A 27666-nucleotide genomic window follows, 5' to 3' on the forward strand; every position below is an offset into this window, starting at 1 on the left:
GGAAAGAGACATAAAAATTAGAATCAGTTGGCAGGATACTTCTAAATAGGTGGCGTGTATAGTTTATGGAGTGGCGGGGAGTATAATTCTATTTTACCAAAAATAAATAAATACATAAATAACATCTAAGTTTCTTCAGAGGATGGTCAAAAACTAATCTTTAAACAAATGAATAATAAAGACAACATTTAATTAGCTCATAATCAAAGATGCTTCCTTAAAAATTCTGAGTGAACTAACAAACGCCCTCTCTGGAAAAAAAATTGACCGATGATACGGATAGTTCACAGGAATACAAGTGGTCGATAAACACATGACCAGAAAACCAAGCTCACTGGCATGTGGTTGATGCTGACTCAGGAAACAAGTCTGAGTACCAGTGAAAAATAAGGAGAAGAAAACTTTTAAACCAGGGTGTTTTCCCCCATGGGGGCAAAGATTTTTTTAAAAGATTTGAAAAAATAAAGTGTGAAGGAATACATTTTCGAATCCACTGTATATTTTTGATACAGCAATTCTACTTTTTATTATCTACCTTATAACCACCCTCATATGTACATTATTTTAAATACTAAGCATTCGGAAGCCAGCTACTGAACCAAAGACCATTACTGCCTTAGTCAATTACAACTGATAGTAACTTTGTAGGCAGAGAACCGCCCCCCTGAGGTGTCCAAGACTGTAAATCTTTATGGAACCAGACTGCCACATCATTCTTCAATGGAGTGGTCAGTGTGTTGAAATTACTAACTCTTCAGTTAGCTGCTGAATGCTTAACCATGAATTTCCAGTGCTCCGGGGAAACATTTAGAGAACTAAATAGGGGAATAATTTAGCAAGCTAGGAACACCTGCACTAAAAATCATTCTAAAAGAGTGAGGAGGATGAAGGTGTTTTAGAAAGTAAAGAAGATTAAGAGGCATCATTATGTGAGTTAATCAAGTATTTAAACAAGTCTATAATCAAGTATTTTAAAAGCAATCATACTATAGACTACATTTCCATAGCATCATATATGTATGTATGATATATCCATGTGGTACACTAAGGGCATATCATGCTTTTTAAGGAACCATGGGGAGTGGGAAAGGATAAATGATAAGGTAAGGGTGTATATTTTAATGTGTACTTGACCACAAGCCACAAAGAATGGGGGGTGGGGGGGATCATTGATGCAATTAACAGATCTTATCTTTGGTGGTAAATGATCGTTAGGCAAACTTTAAATAAAAACTTGCACAGTTCCAATTTCCACAGTAAGTTTAATAATTACTAAGAAACAGAGGGTAATTTTTAAAATCCCTTATCTAATGGCATTAAAATAAAATCCTCTTAAGCCAGCCGGAACACAGGATTGGCAATAGAGAGCCTGTTAGTTCGGACTTTGTGCCTCTTCGCCTCTGCTTTTCTCCTCACCTGTAAAATGAGATTAGATACCTCTTTGATACCACAGAAAATAGTGCATGGAAAACCCTTCATACATTGCCACGTGCTAGAAAAGTCCTCTAAATGTGGTATGTGTTTTCATTTATTGATAATAAGGATAAAAAACTTATACTTGGAGGTCTAAAACACTCTTTCCAGTCATTGAGTAGATCAAAACTAATCAAGCTAAGGAGCACTAGCTCAAGTGATTTGACCAAATTAACAGGAGCCTTAAAAATGTTAGTTTTAGTCTAGTCTGTTTCTTTCCTAATTAAACCTCTTGTTTGAAGCGTGGCTTTAGGAAATCAAATAATTCTCCCCAAATATAATTAACATTTTAATCTTCTTTTAGAGCACAAAGTTCACTAGAATTCAGTGAACCACCTTGCAAAAAATAACTTCCAAATGAATTTGAATGCATTCTGTACTCTGATGCTGTGTTCACACTGTCATCATGTCTGACAGAGTCGAATACTTGTGTTGTTTAAGATGCACAGATGTAGTGGAATGGCCATATGTAAGCAAAAAAAAACGCTATGCCATAGGATCTAAGGCCAGGACAACTAAAAACATTAGAACCTGATGTTGCTCTTAGATACCTTGGAGTTGATCTCAATTCTTAACGGCCTCTTAAGACAGAGGCGTCCCTTAAGGGTGACTTGGCTATTCTCTTTATTACAGCAGAGTTTACCAGATCGCGTGGCATAGAGGTTACTGGTTAGGCTGTGGTCCTCAAGGTTTGCCATTTGAAACCACTGGCTTCTCCTCGGGAGGAAGATGGGACTTTCTATTCCTATAAGGAGTTAGTCTCAGAAACTCACAGGGGCAATTCTACCCTGTCCGGTAGGATCACATGAGTTGGCAGCATTGTCTCCGTGGCAGCTAATGAGTTTTCCCATGGACACACGTATGTTCATTATTAGACTATAGAAATTATGAGTAACACGTGGGCACATTTATTTGGAAATATTTTAATATGTTTGAAACTCCTCAATTTTTATCTGAATAATTCTCTCCATGTAAATAATTGAGCTAATTGTGTAGTTTTAATATCTTGAATTTTAAAAATATCACTAACAGTGTTTAGAAGTTCTCTTGCACACTTAGTCCCAATTCTCTCCTAAAAGCCTGTGTGTCCCTTTGTCTTTTGTCTCTTGGAGGAAGAGACATACATATTTCAAAAGGAAACAGCAATGAGGATCCTTCTTCTGTTATCTCCATGGGAAATTCTAGTGCCCTTTTAGGTAAGCCAAATCTCCCTTCGGAGTACACAGCTGATGACCAAGCAAGAAACATTAGTGCTTTGAAGTCAGAAGGCACAGCTTGTTGGGTTGACAGCAGCAACTGGGGAGAAAGGTGCATGCAGTTGTTAATGGACTCAGAAACAATGTGGCATTAAGTTAGTTAGAAGGGAAGAAGAAGAATCCCTGCAAGATAAATAATGTTACCGCACATTTATTCTGCACTGGAAAAAAAAACACGCTTAAAGCAAAATCCTATATTGTAAATTAGGTGAAGGTTTATAGATCAGATCATCAGAAATTTAATAATTTATACATATTTTGTTTGAAATCATCCATTCCATTCCCTCCATGTACCATTCCCTATTTGTTTTCTCCAAGTATTTCCTGTTTCCATTTCCTCCTTCTTTCTTATGCCTCTGAACTTGACCATTGAGTAAATCCTGCACTTCTGAGTTTACAGTGCTGATTATTCTAGAACTTGAATGAAGTCAGTTCCAGACATGAAGGGGGATTGAGGGCCATAGTCTCTTGGAGAACACCTAGTTCTTTCCCACCAGTAGACCTGGCCTCTTGCTCTCTTTGAAAAAAACCTAAAAAACAAAACCAAAAACTTTTCCTTATGGCTGCGTGCAAGTTTACAGAGCAAGTTGAGTTTCCATTCAAGAGTTCATGCATATTTTCTGTCGGGACATTGATTGTAATCCCGTAATATAATAGCACTCTTCCCACTTCCTCCCTGTGCTTACCATTTGCATGCATCCTTCGTTTCAATCCCTTTCTGCCTTATGAGCTTTTTCCTGTGCAAATGCTTCCCCTTTGATCTTTTGTTAGTCTTATTGACATATAATTCATGTTCCATACAATTCAATGGTTTAATTATGTTAAAAGGAATTGTATAACCCTCAGCACAATTAACTTTAGAACATTTTCTTCATTCTTGTATCCATTATTATTAGCTCTGCATTTCCTCAACCTTCCTGGCTATATAACTCTACAAAAATGTGATCTAGTTACTCTCTATATAGATTTACCTATCCCTGATTTAATATAAAGAAAATTACACACAGACAAATGCGACAACAAAATAAGATGCAGAAAAACTGCAATCGAAAAGAAAACAGATGATACCATTAACCTGAAAAAGCTGAAAATGAGTCAAAAGGGAAAGAATGATGTTAACAAAGTTTAACAATAGTTGTAAAACTTTAACCTAACAATATCTGCCATAGGAGCCCCAGTGGTATAATGGACCATGCGCTAGGCTGCCAGCTGAAAAGTCCAGCAAACACAACTACTTTACGCAGAAAGATGAAGCCATTCTCTCTCACAAAGTTTTAATCACAACTGTCCCAAATGGGCAGCTCAACTCCACCCATAGGTTTACCACAAGCCAGGAACCTACTTGATGGCAGCAAGTTTTGAGTTTGATATCTGAAGTAATTCATTTTCCAATACACTCTCTCTGAAGGTAAGATTTTCCACTCCCCTGGTCAATGGTTCCAGGGAATTCAATGGAAGCTTAATCTACATAGGAACTCTACCAACGTATTTTGGACTTTCACTGTCATTCATAGGCTTAGGCAAACTAGGTGTGCAGAATAGAAGGTCAAATTAATTCCCTCCTCTGATCATGGATTTTGTTGTTTACAGTCTTTGAGTTAGACAGACTGGTGTGCTCTTTCAGTGAGCTGACCCCTCACTTAGATGATTGCTTGTTTTAATTTCATACAAGCCTTTCAGATGCCATCCTTTCTAATAGCCGAGCACCATCTGATTCCTTCCCTACCTGTTGCTATAGCATCCATATCTTCAGTGATCACTTCATGAGGGCAAGTATCAAGCAGGGTCACATTACAAGAATGAATTATTCTTAGATTAAAAGCCTGGTCTCTCGGTGATTTTGAGTTGTGCATAAATTTTTTCTCCTACTCTTTCCAGGACCTTCTAATGTGATCCTTTCTAGAGCACTTGGTGGTAAAGGCCAAATACTATCTAGTTCTTCTAGTCTCAGGGTTGTGGGGGCAGATTTTGTATGATCAGTTGGTACATTGGAGAAATTGTTTCTGCATGCTTTTTTCATTTTCATCAGTATTGTTGTGCCTAGAGGACTGCTTGAGGATAAAATGATAATTATTTAATTTAATGGGAGAGCATAGTATTCCTTCACCACCCTTTATTTTTTATTTATTTATTTTTTTAATTAAAAAACATTTTATTAGGGGCTCATACAACTCTTATCACAATCCATACATATACATACATCAATTGTATAAAACACATCTGTACATTCTTTGCCCTAATCATTTTCTTTTTTTATCTTTAAAAAAATTTTTTTTTAATTTTAACAATTTATTAGGGGCTCATACAATTCTTATCACAGTTCATACATATACATACATCAATTGTATAAAGCACATCTGTACAGTCCCTGCCCTAATCATTTTTTTCTCCTCTTTTCTTTTTTTACATTTTATTAGGGACCCATACAACTCTTATCACCATCCATACATATATATACATCAATTGTATAAAGCACATCCATACATTCCCTGCCCCAATCATTCTCAAAGCATTTGCTCTCCACTTAAGCCCCTTGCATCAGGTCCTCTTTTTTTTTCCCCTCCCTCCCCTTTCCCCCCTCCCTCATGTGCCCTTGGTAATTTATACCTCGTTATTTTGTCATATCTTGCCCTATCCGGAGTCTCCCTTCCCCCCTTCTCTGCTGTCCCTCTCCCAGGGAAGAGGTCACATGTGGATCCTTGTAATCAGTTCCCCCCTTCCAACCCACTCACCCTCCACTCTCCCAGCATCGCCCCTCACACCCTTGGTCCTGAAGGTATCATCCACCCTGGATTCCCTGTACCTCCAGCCCTCATATGTACCAGTGTACAGCCTCTGCCCCATCCAGTCCTGCAAGGTAGAATTCAGATCATGGTAGTTGGGGGGAGGAAGCATCCAGGATCTGGGGGAAAGCTGTGTTCTTCATCGGTACTACCTCGCACCCTAATTAACCCATCTCCTCTCCTAAACCCCTCTATGAGGGGATCTCCATTGGCTGACACTTGGGCCTTGGGTCTCCACTCTGCACTTCCCCCTTCATTTAATATGGTATATATATACATATACACATATATACACACACTTATATCGTTGTTGTTGTTTTTTTGCATGATGCCTTATACCTGGTCCCTTGGCACCTCGTGATCACACTGGCCGGTGTGCTTCTTCCATGTGGGCTTTTTTGCTTCTGAGCTAGATGGCCCCTTGTTCACCTTCAAGCCTTTAAGACCCCAGACACTATCTCTTTTGATAGCCGGGCACCATCAGCTTTCTTCACCACATTTGCTTGTGCACCCATTTGTCTTCAGCGATCCTATCATGGAGGTGTGCAGTCAATGATATGATTTTTTGTTCTTTGATGCCTGGTAACTGATCCCTTTGGGACCACTCGATCACACAGGCTGGTGTGTTCTTCCATGTGGACTTTGTTGCTTCTGAGCTAGATGGCCGCTTGTTTATCTTCAAGCCTTTAAGACCCCAGTCACTATCTCTTTTGATAGCTGGGCACCATCAGCTTTCTTCACCACATTTACTTGTTCACCCACTTTGGCTCCAGCCGCTGTGTCGGGAGAGTGAGCATCATAGAGTTCCAATTTAATAAACGAAGGTATTCATGCATTGAGTCACCACCCTTTATTTTATGTGAATCAAACTACTAAAGATCTAGGCCCAGACTATGTAGGGTAAGTTTTGAGTCAAGGACATGTATATCATAGGTCAATGACATGAAGTATAAGGAAAAAGAGGATATTTTGGAGGGTCTAATATAAACTATCAAGAAACACTCATCATTTACTGTATCAGCACCTGCTATATTGTTTTACTGCTTCTCAACTAGTGATGTGGTCCTTATCTTAAAAAAATGATTTCCTTAGTTCTAAAGCAAAAGAGAAAAGAGCTCACTCTTTTTACAACAACCAACATTTTTTAAACATCAAAAGCATCACTTCATTTCAGATATTTAAAACAAAGATTTCCAAATTCTAATCAATAGTATGCTTGGCTCACGTTACATTGAACATAGTTATGTATTTTGGCATGAAACCACCAACAATAAAAAAGCTAGATGGAATGTGTGAAATTCACTTTAGATTTCTTGCTGTGTACCAAAAGGAGATATGCAGTCCATCCGACAGAGCAGTCCAAACTGCCACGTAATGGGTCCAGTGATGCTGACTGAGAATGAGATTTCTCATATCAGGATTCACAGACAGATAATATTACACACCATTTCAAGTATTAACCACAATTGAAAGCCATGAGGGCAGATGATCTGAAATTTGGTTACTACCTCTTGATTTCTTTGATATTACATGAGCCCTATGATGAATCCCTGAATCTCAGTAAAGATTGATTTAAGAATGATGACAGATTTTTCTGAAAAAATCATATGCCATTGTCCACCTAGCATCTATCCAATCCAATTAGACTTTGATTGTATCATTTGAGTAAGTCCTTATGTTTGGCATTACATAATACTCTTCATTATTTGCAAACACTCTTGAAATGTAACAACAGATGCAATCATCTGTAGTTTTCTCAAGACCTGACATTTAATCTCTTATTCTTTGAAGCTAGTGTACTGCATTCAGCCTCTTCATCCATTTTTCTTAGTTGACAATCCATCTCAACTCCGGCTTTTATTGCTCTCTCTTCATCATCTCCCACAGAGTTACATTCATGGCGTGATGAAACTTTTGTTGCTTTCTGAAATATTTCCCAGAAAATAGCCAACTAATAATGTTAGCGAGCACCAAAGAAGCCAATGAAAATAACAATTTGTATTCCCCAAACAGATTTATACATGGTTTTGGCCCTCCATTTATGGAACCATTAAGAGTCTGAAGAGACCACTTCCATTTTTTTATTCTGTATTACTGATTTTTTTAGCCAGAAATTATGTACTATAATAGTATTCTTGACTTTGAGAATTCTTGAAAGTCTCAGGGGTGTCCCTTGAGAATGCAAGGGTCTCCTGTAACAGGACTAGATTTATGGGACACTTGCAGTTTACGTGAAGCTTTGAAATGCACAGTTAATGAGCTTTCCCTGGTGGTGGCCCATACAAATGGAGATGTCAAAACAAAATGAGGCATAAACTCATACAGCAGTTGGGGGGTCTAATTTTATGATAATGTGGAGGAAGAAGGAGAATAAATCATACAACAATATTTATATCATTCTTTAAGGAGAAAAATCAAGTTAGAACAACTTCCTAAATTTTAGGTAAGAAGTGAAAAGCTATATATCCCTCCTATGCTGCCCCCTCTGCCTTGTCCACTGCTATCAAGTTGGCTCCAGCCCAAATCGCTGCCCTCAGGCTCTTTCTGACTCACAGAGAGCCTATAAGACAGTGGATAACTGCCCCTGGGTTCCTGGACCATAAAGAGCATCATCGTTCTCTTGCAGAGCACCTGGTGGTTTTGAACTCTTGACCTTGCATTTCACAGCCCAAAACTTAAACCATTATACCACGGAGGGCTTCTTTGGCAGCAGATCTTTATAAGAGCAGATAGCCTCTTTTGTGTGTGTGTGTGTGTGTGTGTGTGTGTGTGTGTGTACCCCCAGAGGTCTGGTGGGTTTGAATCGCTGCCTTTGCCTTTAGCAGACCAATGATTACCCAACATGGCACCCCCAGGGCTCAAAATTTGCCTGGGAGAATTAAAAAATTCAGACAATAATGTAAGTCACACAGATTACTAAGGCATGCTACTGCCTTCAACCAACCAAACAAACAAAAAGCAAAATACAAACCCACTGTCATAGAGTCAATTCTGACTGCACAAACTCCCTATAGGGAGTTTGAGACACTGTGACTTTTTATGGGGGTAGAAAGCCCTCTCTTTTACACACCTCACATCCCCCAGCCCCTCAGGAGAGCTGGTGATTTCAAACTGCTTACCTTGTGGATCACAGTTCAATACTTAACCACTCTACCAGCAAGATTTAAATATATATATTTATTTATATTCCCTTAGGACAATGCCAGTATACAATACCCATCCATCGTACTTATACTGGATCAGTGATTACCAAGTGCATTATTTTAGGAAATTGAGCTTGAAATATTTAAGATGGGGCTGGCTACTGGACTAGAGTTCCATTCAGGCCCTCTACAAGGCTTTACTATCTGTGTGTGTGTGTGTGTGTGTGTGTGCGCATGTAGGTGTTTTACAAAAATTATTTTGTACTCCTTTAACTCATAGGCAGTTTGTTTTATACTTAACATCGTTTTGATCACAGCCTTCTCTTGCGCACACACATTTTGTACCACACTGACTTTTTAATGCTTCCTCAGTGATGACTCTCTGTCAAAATAAAGGGAAGCTACTGGGGTAAAGAAGCCCCCAGTTGGACGACTTCAGCCAAAGAAATACATTTGGGGAGGGGGAGGGGGATTGAGCTGATGTAACAATATAGACAGTAAATAGTCTTAGTGCTTCATCGAATATTAAATGGGGCCAAGCATGTACAAAGCTAGGTATTTAGCAATTTCGTAGCCAGTGTTCCCATTTGTAAAGACTTCTATCAATCTTTGTATATGTATTTTTGATGTCTTTCTTACTAAATGAGTAGTAGAGAACTTTGTGCTCACATTTATCTCTTCCCTAATTAAATGTAAATAAATCAGTCCTTAGCAATTGGTGAGATTTGTCTATTGTGTCTCCTTTTGAAAGGACCTGTCCAATAATAACATAATGAGAGCATATATATAATTTAAATTTTCTGATAGACATATTTTAAAAACTAAAATGATATAGATGAAATTAATTTGTGTCATTTACATTACTTAAACCAGTCATTTTAAAGTGATGGATTTCACTGGGGGACATGTGACTAATGTAACAAGTATTAATGAGAGCTAATTTGTGTTACCTATAAGAGCTCAAAAGCTCGTGTGTATTTTCATGTGAGCACAGGCACATTCCCTGTCTCAGTGGTCACCCAGACTTGTGTTGTTGCTTGCCTTCAAGCCAGTCCCCACTCTTTACAACCCATGAATGCAGCAATGACCACTAGCCAACCGGCTTTACTTCAACCAACTAGAATTAAGAATTTAGTTTTTCAGTTGAATTGGTCACATTGCAAGTGTTCAGTAGTCAAGTGTGATGGACCATACAAGTACAGAACATTTGCATCATCCAGAAAGTTCTATAGGGATAGCTCTGCTATGGAATAACAGAATACTCTTTTGATTCTGAAATATAGATCTTTAAAATGTTTCCATTCTAAAGTAAGGTGATAAAGAATTTTTTTGCTTTTCTATTTTTTCAGTTACCCCCCACAACAAAAATCAAAAATCAGTAGAAACTTTCTCCCCCCTCCCCCCACTGTGCAACCCGCCTCAGTGCCTGAAGCCCACAGGGGTAAAGCCAGGCAATGGTTCGGGGTGACAGTTTGCTTTCGCATGGGACACTGTGAGAGGCCCATGGGATTGGACCTGCCACAAATCCAAACCCATGCAAGAAACTTTCTCATGAAGGAATGTCCCTGTTGAAAGTTCATGATATTTTTCCTACTTTCAGGAAAAAAATCCAATATTAACTGTGGTGGCATTTTCTTGGGGGATTTTGAAAATTGGACTGTCAGGAACAGGCACATTTTGATGTTCAAGGAGATATTGCTGCTTCCTGAAGAAAGATAAGTGACAGACAACGCTGATGAAGGTCACCTTTTGAAAGTAATTTGTCTTACTTAATAAAATCCAAAAAATTGCCTGCTGACTCCAGCCTCTTTTTAAATTTCTGTAGCGAGATGGTTGCCATGTAATCACATAGTTAATAATTAGTGCACAATGTTTGATGATGCAACTGAGTGAAGGAAGAATTACAAGAATAACACCAAACACTTCAAACACACAATTAACATTTCCAAAATGCTTTCCAAAAATGTTTGTATACCAATCATAGTCATTTCCTTATTTTTATTATCATCTTGTCAAAAGTGGCCATCAGAGGCAGTGGGCATTCAGCCATCCTGAATAAAATTAAATTTGGGCATGGAAGCATTCTGCTAGAGAATGTCATACAGTAATTTGCATCTTCTGTGCTGTTGCAAAAGAGAAACTGATTGCTGATAACATGAAGTGTGGCAGACATTTTCCCAAGAATTTATAGCCCCACTTGTGGCATAGATCTGCAAGTTAATGAGATAATGGTTGTGTGCTAACTTCTTAACTTGACAGGAGCTAAGTATGAATTGTACTTGGAAAGCCATAGAAATAACTTGCTTGCATATTGGGATTTTACATTAGGAATTTTAGAAAGTCAACTTAAAGAAGGGGACCTAGTGGTGCAGTGGTTAAGTACTCAGCTGCTAACCAAAGGACAGGTGCTTCAAATCCACCAGTCACTCTGATGAAAGATGTGGTAGTCTTCTGCACAGATTACAGCCCCGGGAGCACTATGGAGTTCTACTCTCTCCTGTAGAGTTTCAGCGAGTCTAAGCAACTCAATAGCATAGTAAGAAGTTTGTTTTAATTTTTGTAAGTTAAGGAAGTTGAGTTAAAGTTTCTAATAATTTAAGGAAGACAACATACTTCTTAAAAAGTAATTATTTAATGATACATCTTAGTTACATTCCATGAATCATTTTCTAGGATTCAATTGATTTATAACTGATTGCTAACTTATATATAGGATGAGAATGTTGCGGACATTCTGCTGTTCCTTTGAAGAGAACTTGTAAATTACATAATTAAAAGTCATATTAATTGATACCAAATCGGTAACCAGTTTTCTTGATATGACATGTGCTATGTCATCTCAATATGCCATAAGATTCTTTTAGCATTGTAGGACAATGAAATGATGTATATTCTGACAACATGTAAGATGCTAAGCATTTTACTGGAATATCATAATTTGTGTTCACTGACATCACCACCCCTATCTCAATAGAAATCCAAAGTTTGATGAGACCTGTAAGCTACTTTTATTTGAAAAGCATTTAGATATTTTTTAATTTAGGAACTCAAGACCTATTAATGTCTATTAAATTATATTGTTATTAGGTGCTGTTGAGTCAGTTTCATCTCATAGTGACCTATATACAACAGAATAAAACACTGCCTGCTCCTGCATGATCTGCACAATTGCTTGGTTGCAGGCACTATGTGAATCCATCTCTGGGAGGCCCATCCACTTTTTTGCTCACCATCTGCTTTACCAAGCATAATGTCCATTTCTAGGGATTGATCTTGCCTTATAACATGTCCCAAATATGCGAGATGAAGTCTCACCATACTCTCTTTTATGGAGCACTCTGGCTGTTCTTCTTCCAAGATAGATTGATTTGTTCTTCTGGGTGTCCATGGTATTTTTAGGATTCTTCCCAGTAACATCGTTCAAATGCGTTAATTCGCCTCTAACCTTTCTTATACTTTCACCTGCATATGAGGTTATTGAAACATGACTTAGGTCAGGAGTATCGTAAAAACTCAAAGTGACATCTTTGCTCTTTAAGATTTTAAAAAGGATTTGCTGCAGATTTGCCAATATAATATGCCTCTTAATTTCTAACCTACTGCTTCCATGAGCATTGACTGTGGAGCCAAGTAAAATGAGATGCTGGACAACTTCAGTCATTTACCTGTTTATCACAATATTGTGTATTGGTTCAGTTATGAGGGATTTGGTTGTCTTTACACTGAGTTTCCATATTATTAAAGGCTGTAATTTTTTAAGCAGTATCAGCAGGGGTTTCCATTTCTACTTGCTTGCATCAAGTGGTGTTTTTTGCATATTTAAGGTTGTTAATGAGCCTTCTTTCAACATCGATGCTGCATTCTCCTTAGTTTTTTCAGATTATTTGCTCAGTTTACAGGCTGAATAATTATGATGCTGGAAGACAAAACGGATGCATACCTTTCCTGCTTTTAAACCACACAGAGGTAGCTCTTTGGTTTGAACAATTGCCTGAGTCTACGTGCCACAGTAGAACAGTGTTCTGGAATTCCAATTCCTAGTAATTTTATTTATATGATTCACACAGTTTAATGCCTATTTATAGTTAATAACACACAAGTAAACATCTTTCTGGTGTTCCCTGCTTTCAGATAAGACCCACCTGATGTCAGCAATATTATCCCTTGTTACTCAGCCTCTGCTGAATTCTACTTCGACCTCTGGCAGCTCCCTGTCAATGAACTGTTGCAACCTTTGTGGGATGATCTTCAGCAAAATTTTACTTGCATGTAATATAATGATATTGTTCCATAATTTGAGTATTCTATTGGGTCACTTTTTCTTGGAATAGGTACAAGTGTGGATGTCTTCTTGTGTGTTGGCCGAGCAGCTGCCTTTCCAATTTCCTGGCATAGATGATTGAGTGCTTCCAGTGCTTCATCAGCTTATTGAAACATTTCAATTGGTATTCCAACAAGTGCTGGAGCTTTGATTTTGCCTTGAAATTCTTCTTCAAGTACTATTGGTTCTTGCTCAAATGTTACCTCTTGGAATAGTTGAATATGGATTCGTTCCTTTTGGTATAGTGACTCTGTATTCTTTCCATCTTCTTAGGATGCTTCCTGCATCATTCAATATTTGTCCATACAATTTTTCAATGTCATAACTCAAAGATTTAATTTTTTCTCGAGTTGTTTCAGTTTAAGGTACACTGAGCACGTTCTTCCATTTGGATGTGTTTTCTAACATTAAGTCTTGGCACATTGCATTATGAGGTGTGACTGTCTGATAGAGCTTCCCTTTGAAATGCTCTGCTCGGGTCAGTCACTTCATTTATTATGTGCGCCCTAGAGAGTCTATGTTTAAGAGAAAGTTTCTGACATCCAAGCTGATCCACCACCTCCCCCCGTATTTTTTAACCACCTTATGTTTTCTTCATGAATGTTGTAGTTGAGGTCCTCCCACAACTAATCAGTCTTCTGACATTTAGTGTTCAACGTAGCAAATCTCTCCATAAGATGCTCTGGAAATTCATGTGGGATAGACTCCAGGTCATATTTTAGCTCTCACGGATTTTTTTTTTCATTTTCTTTAGTTTCATCCTGACAGTTGATGCTCTATTCCATAGTCAGCCCCTGGACTGGTTTTAGCTCTGAAAGTGAGCTTCTCCATCAGGTCCTCTCATAGATGTAGTCTGTTTATTTTCTATGTATTCCATCTGGGGAAGTCTATGTTTGTTTTGTGGTAAAAAAAATACTTGCTCTGAAGAAGTTATGGTTTTACAAATTCTATCATGTGATCTCTGACTTCATTTCTATCATGAAGGCCATGTTTTCCAACTATTGTTCTTTCCTCTTTGTTTCTAACTTTTGAATGCCTACCACCAATAAATATTAATTTATCTTGATGGCAAGTTTGATCAATTTCAGATGTTGATAGATTTGGTGATTGATGCAGAAATTTTAATAATAATTATACTGATTTGGCTTCTTTAAACGCAGATAGAGATAACTATCATGGACAGCATTGTACGCACTGTACTTGAAGATTGATCTTCAAATGCCCATTTTCATGATGAAGGCAACCGCATTCCTTTTGAGTGTGTCATTCCTAGTGTTGTAAACCATATGATTTTCTGGTTCAAAATAGCCAATACCAGTCCATTTCAGTTCACTAATGCCTAGAAAGTCCATCTTTATGCGGTTCGTTTCCTTTTTGACAACTTCTAATTTTCCGAGATTCATACTTGGTACCTTCCAAGTTCCCGTTACTCATTGATGTTTAGAGATGTTACTTCCTCTTTTGAGTCATGCCTCAACGGCGAAAGAAGGTGGCAAAAGCTCTGTTCTCACAGGCTTTACTTCATCTGCACAATCCTGGTGAAGCGCACTGAGGAGGCAGCTCTTCCTCATTGACATTTTGAGTGCCTTCTGCTCTGAAGGGCTCAGCTTCTTTTACTATCTTTCACAGTGTTCTGCTTCTTTTCAAGAGATTTTCAGCCTCTGACAAAGTTTCTCTTTTGTCTGTTCCTCAGAAATGGATAGTCTATTTCTTCTTCATAGTCTGCTGTTGCTCTGGAAGCTCCAATGAAACCTATTCATTTGGGGTGACCTTTCTGGCCTTTGAAATACTGAAGACATAGCTTCCAGAATCACAGTAACACACAAGGCACCACACTATGACAAACTGACAGACAAGTGGTGGAATTGACATCAGATGAATGGTGGTAAATTGTTATTTGGTGGTGATAATGCTAATTCTTGATGTAGTGTTAGAACATTATACATTTATGTAGATGCTTGTAGTTTTAATTAAATATGTCTTGAACATTGGGACTCTACTCAATCCATCCCTCAATGCAAGAACTCTTTGTTCTAATAACCTGGGATTCTGTGATGCTCACTTGCCCAACAAGATCGCTGAAAGGAAAATAAGTACATGAGAAAAATGTGATGGAGAATGGTGCCTACCTATTAGAAGCTAGAGCATCTGGGGTCTTAAAGACTTGAAGTTAAACAAAAGTGGCCATGTATCAGGGAATCAACAAAGACCACATGAAAGAAGCACACCAGCCTGTGTGATCATGAGGTAACGACAGGATTAGGTATCAGATATCAGAAGATCCCAAACAAGCAATCACGTCAAGGATGATCAGAATGGAAACCTAAAGCCCATTTGTAGATAACTGGACATCCCCTCACAGAAGGGTCACAAGGAAGGGATGAACCAGCCAGGGTTCAGTATAGCACCAGCAAAACACACAACATTCCTCTAGTTCTTTAATGCTTTCCCCCATCCCCACCCTCATGACCCATTTCTACCTCAAAAATGCTGCCAGCCCAGATAAGAGCTCTCAACACATGGAATCCAGACATATAAGCCCCTCAGGAAAAGTAATCAGAGCAGTGATACCATGAGTATAGGGGTAAGGTGGAGGGAGAAGAGGTAGAAAGGGGGAATTCATCGCAGTGATCAATATATTAACTCCCCCCCACCCCTCCAAGGGAGACAAACAACAGAAACCTGGGTGAAGGGAGACAGTGGATGGTGAAAGATATGAAAATAATAATTGTTAATAATTTATCAGGGGTTTCATGGGGGACGGGGAAGGGCAGGACAAAAGAGGAGCTGATACCAAGGGTTCAAGTAGAAAGGAAATGCTTTGAAAATGATGATGGCAACTTATGCACAAATGAGATCCATTCAGTTGATGTATGGATTGTTATAAGAGCCATAAGAGCACTCAATCACATGATTTTTAAAAAAGATATCTTGTAGACCACCAATAATAAGTTGGCATATAGTATTTTATGATGGTCTTTTGTAAAGAATGAATGTGATAGAGTTTTAAGAGAATGCTTCATGTTTATTAACAATGATTTCTAGAAATGCCACCCTACCTAAATATTACATTGTGATTATTAGAAATAGCCCCCACATTATGAATAGATTATGTACAAGCAAATTACTCATTGGAATGGTTGTCACTACTCACTGCTCTTTGCTTTGCTGTTTTTATTGTTTCACTGCTCTCCTCCAAAGTCAGAAAACTGCATTCTGAGCATTGTGTTGTCTTTGTTATTCCTAATATAACCTCTCTTTAAAAACTTCCATCCCTAAGTAAAAAGATGTTTTCTGATTTATCTAAGGCAATTTTCCTGTCAGCATTATTGGTCTGAAGCTGGGTATAGGAAACAATTTTGTTCCATCAGCTCTGTGGAGAAAATTGTCTTCTTTGGTTGGGAGAGATTTCTCTTGCCTTCCGGTGAGTGTGAGGAAGCATTTAATTGAGTAGCTTACAGGTTTCTTGCCATAAGAAGAATTGTCCAGAAGACAAATTTGACATGCATTGTACAGAGTAGGCCTATGGCAAAATTATGGGTGCACCATCAGTTGGAACTCTGTGTACAGTTAGTTCACCATTGCAACATGAAAACTATGTGTTAAGCATACATTTCAAACTAGTTTTTGTAATAAATTTCAGCTTCGGTGGAAAAGACTGAAAGCTTAGATACATGGTTCAGAATATTTCACTTTAACTTTCTCTAAAGACACACTCTGTAGTTGGGGAATACTTGTATAATGTATGATTTTTAAAGCATGTATAAGTACTATGAAATTAATATAAGCAGATTCCTCATTATATATTAACTTTTCCTTTACTAGCAATCATCAATTAAATTTGTTACCAGAAATTAAGCCATAAGTCTTAGAACAGATATTTTTGTATCTCAAGTCAGAGAGAAAGATCGAGTTTGACTGTTTTGTGTCATTGCCATAGGAAAGTAATTCAAACATTTATTAATAGAGTTGTACTTACATGAATGATTCATTGACATACTGGCTTAGACTTTCTGATCGAGTAGGAATGAATGGTGCTTATATATACATTTTAAATCATTTTATTGAGAGCACTTACGATGCTTATTACAACCCATACATCAATTGTATCAGGCATATTTGTACATATGTTGGCATCATTCTTTTCTAGACAGTTACTTTCTATTGAGCCCTTGGTATCAGCTCCTCTTCCCCCCCCCCCCACTACCCTCGTGGCCCCTTGATAGATTATAAATTATTATTATTTCCATGTCTCACACTGAGCACTGTCTCCCTTCCCCCATGGTTTCCGTTGTTCTTTCTCCTGGAGCAGTGTGTGTGGTTGCATGTCGATCATTGTGATAAGATCCATCTTATTCCCTTCCTGCCACCTCCTCCCTTCCCATCTGGTTTCACTCTTCACATCCCTGCTCCTGGGTTGTTGTGAGCTCTTATCTATTAGCTGTGTCTGTGTACATGCTCCGGTCTAGTCAAAAGTGAGAGGCAGCACTGGGGTCATGATGGTGGGGGTGAGGAAACACCAAGGAACCAGAGGAATATTGTGTGTTTCATTAGTGCTTTACTGAACCCTGATTCACTCATCCCTTCCCTGACACCCCTCTGTGGGGGATGTTCCATTGTCTACAGATAGGCTTTGGGTCTCTCCTCCAATCCCTTTTGTTCTTAACCATATGTTTTTGTTTGTTTGATTGTTAAGGGTCTTCTGATGCCTGTTATCTGGTTCTGATGACACCTCATGCTCACACAGGATGGCATGCTTTTTCCATGTGGGCTTGGTGTTTCTCTGCTGAGCAGCTGCTTGTTTCACCTCAAGCCTTTAAGACCCCAGATACTATATCTTTTAATAGCCTGGCACCATCTGCCTTATTCACCACATTTGCTTGTGCACCCATTTTTGTCTTCAGTGATGTGTCAGGAGGGTGAGCATCTCAGACTGCCAAGTTATTAGAGCAATCTGTTCCTGTATTGAAGGAGGATATCAGCAGAGGCCCAAAGTCTATCCACTACCTCAGTATATTGTCATATAAATATATGTACATAGGCCAATACCTCTATTTTTATGGATTAATATATTTACATATGAACACCCCTAGCCTTATACCTCTAACCGTAGCTTTGCTTCCAAGACCATTTCTCGCTTTCCTTCTGCCTTCCTTCTGCCCCACCATCATGCTCACCCTACTTCTGCCTCATAGTACTTCCTCTCAACTAGATTGCTGTTGTGTCAGGTCCCAGGATCTCTATATCTATCGCGTTATTGTTTTTTATTCCCTAGTTTTTTTCCTGTCTATGGCGGTTTGTCCACTGTACCTTTCCCCTGTCTCCTTCTCCCTCTAAGTCCCCCCAGGACCATTGATCCTGTTGCTCCCCCTTCGAGCTTGCTTCCCATGCCTGTTTTGTGTAAGTAGGCATACCAACAATGGCATAGACCAAACAAATAGAAAACAAATGAGTTACCAGAAAGAGAAACAAAAACGCCCCACAACAAGAGCAAAATATATGCATGCTTCCAGGTCTGTTTACTGACCTTTATGACTATCTCCCCACTGGTCCTGGGGGAATTCCGGGAACTTCCATCCTAACCTGAAGACTATTTTGTAGGGCTCTTTAGTTGGTTTTGCTTTGCTCCTGTTACTGATCTTTTGTGTTCCCTTCTTAGTTTGCCCCCCTGCAGGGGTTTCAGACCGCACTTCCTCCCTGCTGTGTGTCCCCAATTGTCTAAATGTTGCTGGTTTTACTTATGGGATTTCTGTTCTTGTCCACTGTCTAAGTATCTGTCATTATGCTAGTACCAAAATCTTTGACCACTGTGGCTGTGTAGTCGGCGTTAAAATCAGGTAAAGCTAGTCCTCCGAATTTGTCTTTCTTCTTGAGGAGTTCTGTACTAATTCTGAGCTTCTTCACTCTCCATATGAAATTGGTGGTAATTTTTTCCAATTCTTTGAAGAAGGCTGTGGTATTTGAATTAGAATAGCATTAAAACTTATAAAGTGCTTTGGGTAACATTGTCAACTTTACTACGTTGAGTCTTCCAATCCACAAGCATGGGATGTTCTTCCATTTGTGGAGGTTGCATTTGGCTTCCTGTAGTAGGCTATTGTAGTTTCCTTGTATAGGTCTTTAGTTTTTTTAGTTAAATATATTCCTAGGTATTTCAATTTGTTCTTGGCTATTGTGATGGGAATTGCCTTCTTGGTCCTCTTCCATGCTCCTATCTGACATATATAGCAACCCGATAGACTCCTGCTGTTGATCTTGTATCCTGCCCCTCTTACATGTTCCTCTTTAGCTGTAAGTACTCCTGTTGTGGAGCTTCGGGGATTTTCAATGTACAGAAATATGTTGTCTACAAATAGCAATAGTTTTACCTCTTCCTCTTCCGGTTGGATACTTTTAATGTCCTTCTGCTGTCTTATGTCATCAGCTAGAACCTCCAGTACAATGTTGAATAGAAGTGGGGACAAGGGGCCTCCTTGTCTGGCCCCCTTTTTCAGTGGGATTGTTTTAGTCTTTTCTCCATTGACTATGATGTTGGCTGTTGGCTTTTTATAGTTAGCTTGTATTAGCTTGAGGAATTTGCCCCCATTCCTATTTTTATGAGTGTCTTAATTAGGAATGGGTGTTGGATGTTGTCAAATGTTTTTTCTGCATCTATCAATATTGTCATATGGTTCTTATACTTTTTCTTATCAATGTGGTGTATGATATTAATGGATTTCCGGATGTTAAAACATCCCTGCATCCCTCAGACAAATCCTACCTGGTCGTGGTGGATGATATGTTTTATATACTTTTGTATTCTACTGGCCAATATTTTGTGAAGGATTTTTGTGCCTATGTTCATTAGAGATATTGGTCTGTAGTTTTCTATACCTGTGGGATCTTTATCCTGCTTGAGTATCAAAGTTATACTGCCTTCATAGAATGAGTTTAGGAGTTTGTCATCCTTTTCTATGCTCTGGAATACTTTGTGGAGGATCGATGTCAACTCTTCCCTGAATACTAGGTAGAATTCCCATGCGAAGCCGTATGGTCCCGTGTTTTTGTTTTTTTTATGTTGGCAGCTTCTTGATAACCATATCTATTTCTTCTTTCCCTATAGGTTTGTTTAGGTTCTTGACCTCTGCCTGAGATAATCTAGGGAGGGACTGTTTTTCCAAGTATTTATCCATGTCTTCCATGTTTTTGAATTCATTGGAATACAGTCCTTCCTAGTATTTTGTGATTATCTTTTTAATCTCATTGGGGTCTGTTGTGATTTCCCCTGTTTCATACCTTATCCTGTCTATTGATGTTTGCTTCTTCCTTTCCTTGGTTAGGCTTGCCAGCGGTCTGTAGAATCTGTTGATCTTTTCAAAGAACCAGCTTTTTTTCTGCATTCATCTTTTGCATTGTTCTCTTGTCTTCCCACTGGTTTAAGTCTGCTCTGATTTTTATTATTTATTTTCTTTTGTTTTTGGAGGGGTTGTTCTGTTGACTCTGTTCTAATTGCTGGAGGTTTTGTGATAATGTATCAGACCAAACCTCTCTTTTTTCATATATGCATATATTGATATAAAGCTTCCTCTGATAATTGTTTTAGGAGTATTCCATCAGTTTTGATATGTTTTATTCTCATTCTTAGTAGTTTCTAGAAACTTCCTAACCAACTCTCTAATCTGGGCCAGTACCCATTTATGTTCCAGAAGATCATTATTCATCCTCCAATTGTTTGCTCTTGCTTTTCTGGTCGTCCTTTCATTAATCTCCGGCCTTATGGCATGGTCATCTGAGAAAGACATCTGGATAATCTCTGTTTGTTTGAATTTACTCAGGTTATACTTGCGTCTTGCATGTGATCTATTTTTGAAAATGAGCCATGTGGGCTTGAGAAAATTTTTATTTTTATTCAGCATTTGGATGGAAAGCTCTATAAATATCTATCAGGTCCACTTGCCTAATTGTATTGTTTAGCTCTATAGCCTCTATGCTGAGAGCTCCTCTCCCAGTGATCTCTTTTTCTCTGATAGCAGTGTACTAAGGTCCCCTGCTATGATGGTTGATTCTGTGATATCTTTTTTCATCTTTTGAATAGTTTGACAAATTTTGCTGATCCATGCTTAATGTTTCCAGGTTTACTGTTCTTTTGAGCATCATATAGTGTCCCTCCTTGTCTCTTTTTATGGTTTGAATCATGAGGTCAATTTTGTCAGAGATTAGGGTTGCCAACCCTACTTTCTTTACGTTGCCATTTGCCTGGTATACTTTCCGCCAGCCTTTTATTCTTAGTTTATTTTTGTCTGTGCACTTAAGATGTATCTTGCAAGCAATAGATTGTTGGGTTATGTTTTCTGAACAATTCCTAAATCCTTTTTCTTTTAATGTAAGAATTGAGGCCATTGGAATTCAGAATTGTTATCATGATCTGTGGATTCATTGTTGCCATTTTGAGCTTTGTGTTTTGGGTGTTTTCCTATCTCCCTTTAGATCAATGTGCTGTGTTGGGGTCAGGGGGTGGGGCGCTTCATTCTTGTCTTCTTTTCCCCCTGAGGCTGTGGTGTCTTGGTAATTGTCAGCACACTGGCTTCTAGATGGAGTTGGGCCATATGATGGTCTCCTGCTTGTGCTCGGTGGATGTTGATCATCCAACCATAGTGAGTCGGCCACTCTCTTCTGCAGGGTTGGGTGTCTTACAGCATATTCTTTGAGTTTTTTCCTTGTCCTGAAAGAACCTTATCTCCCCATCTACCTTAATGGATAATTTGGCAAGGTAGAGGACTCTTGGGCCAACGTTGTTTTTCTTTCAGCTTTTGGAATATGTGGCTATACTCTCTCCTCCTCTTCGTGTCTCTGCTGCTGAGTCTGAACATTGTCTTACCTTAGCTCCCTTGTATGTGACTGTCTTCCTTTCTCTTGCTGCTCTAAAATTTTCTCTTTTTCCTCAAAGTTGGATATTTTCACTATTATATGTTTTGGTGAGTTCTTCTTGTATGAGTGTTTGATTCTCATTTACTAAGATGGGAAAGTTTACTTCCAGAAATCCCTTCACTATTTTTGCTGTAGACTTGATTGTAGTGTCCTGCTCAGGTAGACCAATTATTTGAAGTGTTCCTCTTCATAACATCTGTCATTAATCACAGGTTATCTTCCACCTCTTTTCTTTTCTTATTGGACTGTTGCTGAGGTCTGCCTGAGTGTCTTCAAGATCACTGATACAAAGATCTCTGCCTGCTCAAGTCTAATTGTAAATTCTGTCATCTTGTGTGTGGCTTTTACTGCCTCACCCTTCATCCACTCTATCGTGTTCATCCCCTCAATTGTAGACTTCATCTCCTTTATCATTGCATCCTTATTCTGCATTGATTCCTTCAACTCCTGTATTACTCCAAGCAGTCCTCTGAAATTTCTTTCTGTGGTAGATCCACGTCTGATTCTTCTATGAGAGTTGTTAAATCTACTATTGTGTTTTGTCTCTAGTTGTTTTCTTGTTGAGAGTGAAGTGGTTTGCTGATACTTCTTCCTTGACCCCACTGTGGGGATAGACGCCGTGTTTCTTGGAGACCGGGGCCCTGGGCTCATTCTTGGTATTACTGAAAGAGTGCTTTCAGGGGGCGTGGTCTACTGTAGACGTTGGTCAGTCTGCCTTGAAGGCAGGGGTTCTACGGCAATTCAGTGGCCAGCAGTTTTGAGCAGTTTCAGTGACAGGATTGGGGCCTGGGTCACTAATCCCCTGGGTCCTGGAGCTAGGCTAGAAGTGGGGGTTGTGTCTTCTGGATCAAGAATGAATGCTCTGCTACTCCTCGTAGGCTTGGAGGGACTGTGGGGATACTGAGGAGCCACGGTAGGCTCTGATGAATCGTGGAAAGGACCACCAGCTGTGCACTGCTTCCCACAGCCCTGCCGGGTCCCAGGGAGGGTCACTGGAGGAGGGGTGCGCACACCTTTACATGGTGCTGCGGGGGCACTTCCTCTTCAGGCAGACCTGTAGTGTCTGGGGGAGGACCGCTAGGGGTGACACTGCTTCACACAGTCCTGCAGCTTCTGGAGAAGGGCCACTGGGGGCATGCGCTGCTTCATGGGCTGTGGCTCAGCTGAGCTGCGGGATACCTTGCTAGATATTGCAGACGCGGTTATTGCAGGGGTGAAACCTCTGGCAATGATGGAGGTGTGGCATAGACCACCCACTTACTGCAGGTAAACTCTGGCTGCCCCCTGGGGTCTTGGGTAGACAATGGGAGGAACCCTAGCTTGGAAGCCAGACTGCTCCCAAGTGGAGGAGGGGGAACTGGGAGAAGGGAGCCGCTCCCCTAGGTGGGTGCCTCCAGTAGACAGCTGTTGTTTGGGAATCTAGCTGTGGCTGTGAGTGTTACGGCAGGGTAGCCACCTAGGTCCTGGTTTAACAACCAGTTGGGGAGTGGGTGGGTGAGGGGGCTATAGCTGTGTGGTATGTCGAAGCAGCACTGCCACCTGGATCAGGAAACCACGGGGAACAGATCGCAGTTCTCTGGGGTCTTGGACATATGGTGGTCGCCTCCCGGGGCCAGGAAGCACTCGAGTTGTCATGGGTGGGGGGGGGGTGTCCCATTATTCACCAGAATCCTCTCACTCGTCCTCCTGGCCACCCGATTCACCACTGACCTTGGAGCTCCCAGCACGGGTAGCTTACCTGGGTGCCATCTTGAATTGAGAGGGGTGGTGCTTATATTTAATATGTTGTTTTATATTTTCATTGTTTACCCATATAGAATATTATGTTGAAACTATTTTTAAAAGTAGACAAAATTAATGTATAGAATATATGTATGAAGGGGTACTTTTCATACAACCATACTGTAAAATAAGCCAGGCATGACTAAGGCATACCATTTCCTTTTTTTAGTATTTAAATAAGAGAAACTATTTGAATTTTATTTTTTCCAAAGATGGTGGCTGTAATATGATATTAATAAGAAAAGATTGACAGCAATTTTTCCTATCTCTATAAAGACAGCTTTTCCAATCCTGTAGTTAGTTCAGATCCCCAGAGAGTGTGGTGATATATCCATAAGAACAGCTCTCATAACAAGACCATTTACACTTTGTCCATAGCACATGCCTGATCAGCTTTTCCGTGTTTTCTAGGATGCAGTGGCCCTGATTTAGAAAGAAACAAGCAGAGATTAGGAATGGATTTTTATTTGTATACCAGAAAAGATGTCAAGCAAATTGCATTTTTATTAATACCTTGGTCTACTCAGAACTCTAAATCTATTTCCCACGTTCTGTAAAAGTCATGACATGGTGTTCTTGTGGTCAGTGGAGCTAGCAGCAATTCTCCATGATGTATTATGGTCTAAGAAACTTTCAGTTCAGTTCGACGTCAGAGGATAAGGTCCTTTTTATGGCTTAAACTTCATCTTCAATCTAGTAAGGTCCAGGAACATTTAACCCTCTGGCCCGGTAATGCTTTGCCGGGGTCTTAGAGAATAAGATTGCTTAATTGGAGTCCTAACCTTCTTTCACAAATTCTCTTAAGAGTATCTGGCTCTGTCACAGAATCTATTTCGGACTTACCTGTACGTTTACTGCTGCTTTAGGGATGCCATATCACGTGACGGCTCATGACACAGACAGCACAAATCCTGAGGGAGGATTGAAAATGTAATACAGCCTTTTTATGGAGATGAATCATCCTTTCTTTCAAAATAAGCTACCAATGTACAATGCCCCCTAACTAGTTTTGTGAAAATTATTCTTCCTCACCAATGTAACATCTCAAATATCAATCTAGGAGTGTAAATACGTATCCAGTTCAGTGGCTTTGCTTACAGCCAGTTAATAACTGCTACATATCTTTATGCTCTTGTCAGATTTGAACAACGGCGTACTTGGAGGGCCATAAAACCAAAACTAAACTCGCTGCTATCAAGCTGATGTTGACTCATAGGTACCCTATAGGACAGGGTAGAACTGCGCTTGTGGGTTCCTGAGGCTACAACTCATTAAGGGGGCAGAAAATTCCATAGACTAAATAAAAGCAGAATAATTTTCATCCTTCAGTGAACACTAGATTCTAGGGTGTGCTACCCTCAGGGCTGGGCCAGGCTATCCAGGTGAGTAGATTTTGACTGAAGACAATATTCTAGCATATTACAGTGTCACCACGGTCATACTCAGAAAATCAGGGAGCCTCTAGTCAGAAGAGGAACTTAGTTCATTTTATCCAACCTTTCACATATGGACACACTTATTAGCTCCAATACATTGTCCAGCCTACAATCATCAAAACGTCAACAGTAAAAAGCTAAGAATAGACACTTGAGTCTCTTGACTTTCAACCCAAGGTTTACTTTCCCTAGGACATCATTTTAATTGAGCAAAAAATAAAATAAAATTTTAATTCAGTAAACCTTCTAAATTATATACCATTATATTATTTTAGGTTAACAAAGTAGTAAGCTTATTTTCTATAAAAGTGTGCTTTTCCAAGATTCTGTTCATATAGTAATGGTATATAAGATATAAGAACTAAGATTAAAATTTTAGCTTCTTGGTACCCATTTTGGTATAATTATCTATAACATCCCGTGTAGCCTTCAAATTATTGTTATATGGATCAGCATAGCAGAATTTTCAAGTGAAGACTCTCAAGTGCATATGATTCACCCAATAGAGATAAGACTATATATAGCCTTAGTAACAAACACATCTTGTCACCTGTCAGCCCCAGGATGGGGAACTGACATGAAGAGAAGCTCCTGGTAAACAAGCAGAGGCAATGAGCCTTGTATGTTGGTGCCTTCCTAAGATGTGATATTTATTTGAAGATGGTGTTCCATTTCCATAGGTGTTATGAATCCCTTGAGAATTTTGTGGGATGCTGGTGGAGGTGAGGAGTTTGAGGAACAACAAATGTCTAAGATAAAATGGGAGGAAAACATGGAAACATAATAAAGAAAAAGAAGATCATTATATATGTGTGTGTGTGTGTGTGTGTGTGTGTGTGTGTGTGTGTTTCTCAACCATCCTTTGGCCAAAATGTGAAAACTCTCCAGTGTGGATTCACTCTGTGCTTTTGATGCTGATGTTTCTTTTCCCAACCGTCTTGGTCATCAGATCTGTTAGCTGAATTGAATGCAAAACCAACATTTTGCATGCACCAGACTATGTTTTATGGACGTTTTAAGTTATATAGTTTGCCTTGCATTTTAGTTGCTTTTTGTTTCCTGTTTTTTTAAATAATTATACACAAAACTTTTATAAGCAGCCCACTCTTGTTAAACCCTTTAGCATATCTTTGACTTGTATGTTAATGTAAATAGCTAGATTGATCATTTCAAGATCAAATTCTCAAAGTTTTGATCAAATAGTCTTACCATATTTGAATTACATTTGAAATATCATTAACCAAATATTTTTGCATATGTTTTGTGCAAGGTGATCTAGGCACTGAGGCTATAATGAAGAATGCAGTCTATGTGATATACCTTTAGTTGTTTTCTAGTTGTCCCTCTGCATGTCCTCCTCAGTAATGTAGAAGCTCTGATTTTTAGGTGTATATAACTGCCAATATAAAGACTGTCTTTCTAGTTTCCCTTGGGTCTGGTTTGTTCATGTGATTCAGTCAGTTTAATGAAATAGAAATGTGAAATGGTACGGTCATCGACTGGTTGCTGGAGTGGCTGCCATCACTGGAGCTTCATCTGTCATCTGGGAAACATACAGCATAGGCTCTCAAACGGATTTAGCCTCTGCCCCCTTTACAGAAAAACATTACTCAGCAGCCCCTGCCATTTAAAAACTATATCCCACAAATGAGGATAAAGTGTTGGTATCTGCTTTGGCAGCCATCTACCATAGAAGAAAGTATATTTTGAATTGAAAAGAAAAAATGAGGAGCAAGGAAAAAGAACGGGCAGGCAAGGGTGAGGGTGAGTGTGAGGGCAGATTGCTTGAGTCTCTGGGAATTCATATCCACTTTACCCAGCCTGCTTCTCACGGATTTCCTGTGAACAGAGGTCCATGGGTAGCACAAATAGTGACGCGCTGGGCTGCTAATGGAATGGTGCTTTCGATCAACCCAGAAGTTACTACAAAGAAAAGTCTGGTGATGTGCTATATAAGGTCAAGACCTTATGTTTTGAAAATAATCATCTACATTGAAACACAAAGGTGTTAGGATGAGCTGGAATGGACTTGTTGGCAACTTTTTTTTAATGGTCTGGGATAGCATAATAATATTGAAAGTGGCTGGCAAATTTGGAAGACGGAAAACCAGAAGAGACTACTAAAGAAAAAAATGGTTTGCACTGGGAATTTTCAAATGATCAATCTCTCTGTGAACCTCCTAGGTTAAATAACATGACCATCCTGACAAATGCAAGAAAAGTATTTGCTGCATGTGCAGCATATTAGGAAATAATTGCTTGGCATAATGTACAATCGATTAACTGGTGATGCTGATCTTTGTATTTGGTATCAGCTACTGGAAACTTGGTCACTTTCAATGAAATAAGAAAAGTTTATTTTGGAATCTAGTCATTTGTAATATCTACCTTATTCTTCTTTTTCATTTAGGATGGGCCAAAAGCAATTCCCAGAGGACAGCATATAGTTGGAAGGGAAATCTAGTCAGCTGTTTTTCTTTTACCTAAAGAAACGCCTTTAGGCATAATACAGAAACGATAAGCATAACATTGAAAAGCATAGATGTGCTTTTCACTATTTACACA

The 27666-nt window shown here is 39.2% G+C and overlaps 1 protein-coding gene and 1 non-coding gene across 2 annotated transcripts in view; one reads left to right on the top strand and one right to left on the bottom strand.

The window, feature by feature from the left end:
- The window catches only part of THEMIS (thymocyte selection associated), a 223192-nt gene that overhangs the window by 141803 nt on the left and 53723 nt on the right, over positions 1-27666 (top strand). The window lies entirely within an intron of this gene.
- LOC142454049 (small nucleolar RNA SNORA42/SNORA80 family) lies at positions 10059-10193 on the bottom strand. Its single transcript, XR_012785581.1, has one exon. It is a non-coding gene; the product is annotated as a small nucleolar RNA SNORA42/SNORA80 family (small nucleolar RNA).

The sequence above is a fragment of the Tenrec ecaudatus genome, chromosome 7 (assembly GCF_050624435.1).
Source record: "Tenrec ecaudatus isolate mTenEca1 chromosome 7, mTenEca1.hap1, whole genome shotgun sequence".
In the NCBI taxonomy this organism is placed as follows: domain Eukaryota; kingdom Metazoa; phylum Chordata; class Mammalia; order Afrosoricida; family Tenrecidae; genus Tenrec; species Tenrec ecaudatus.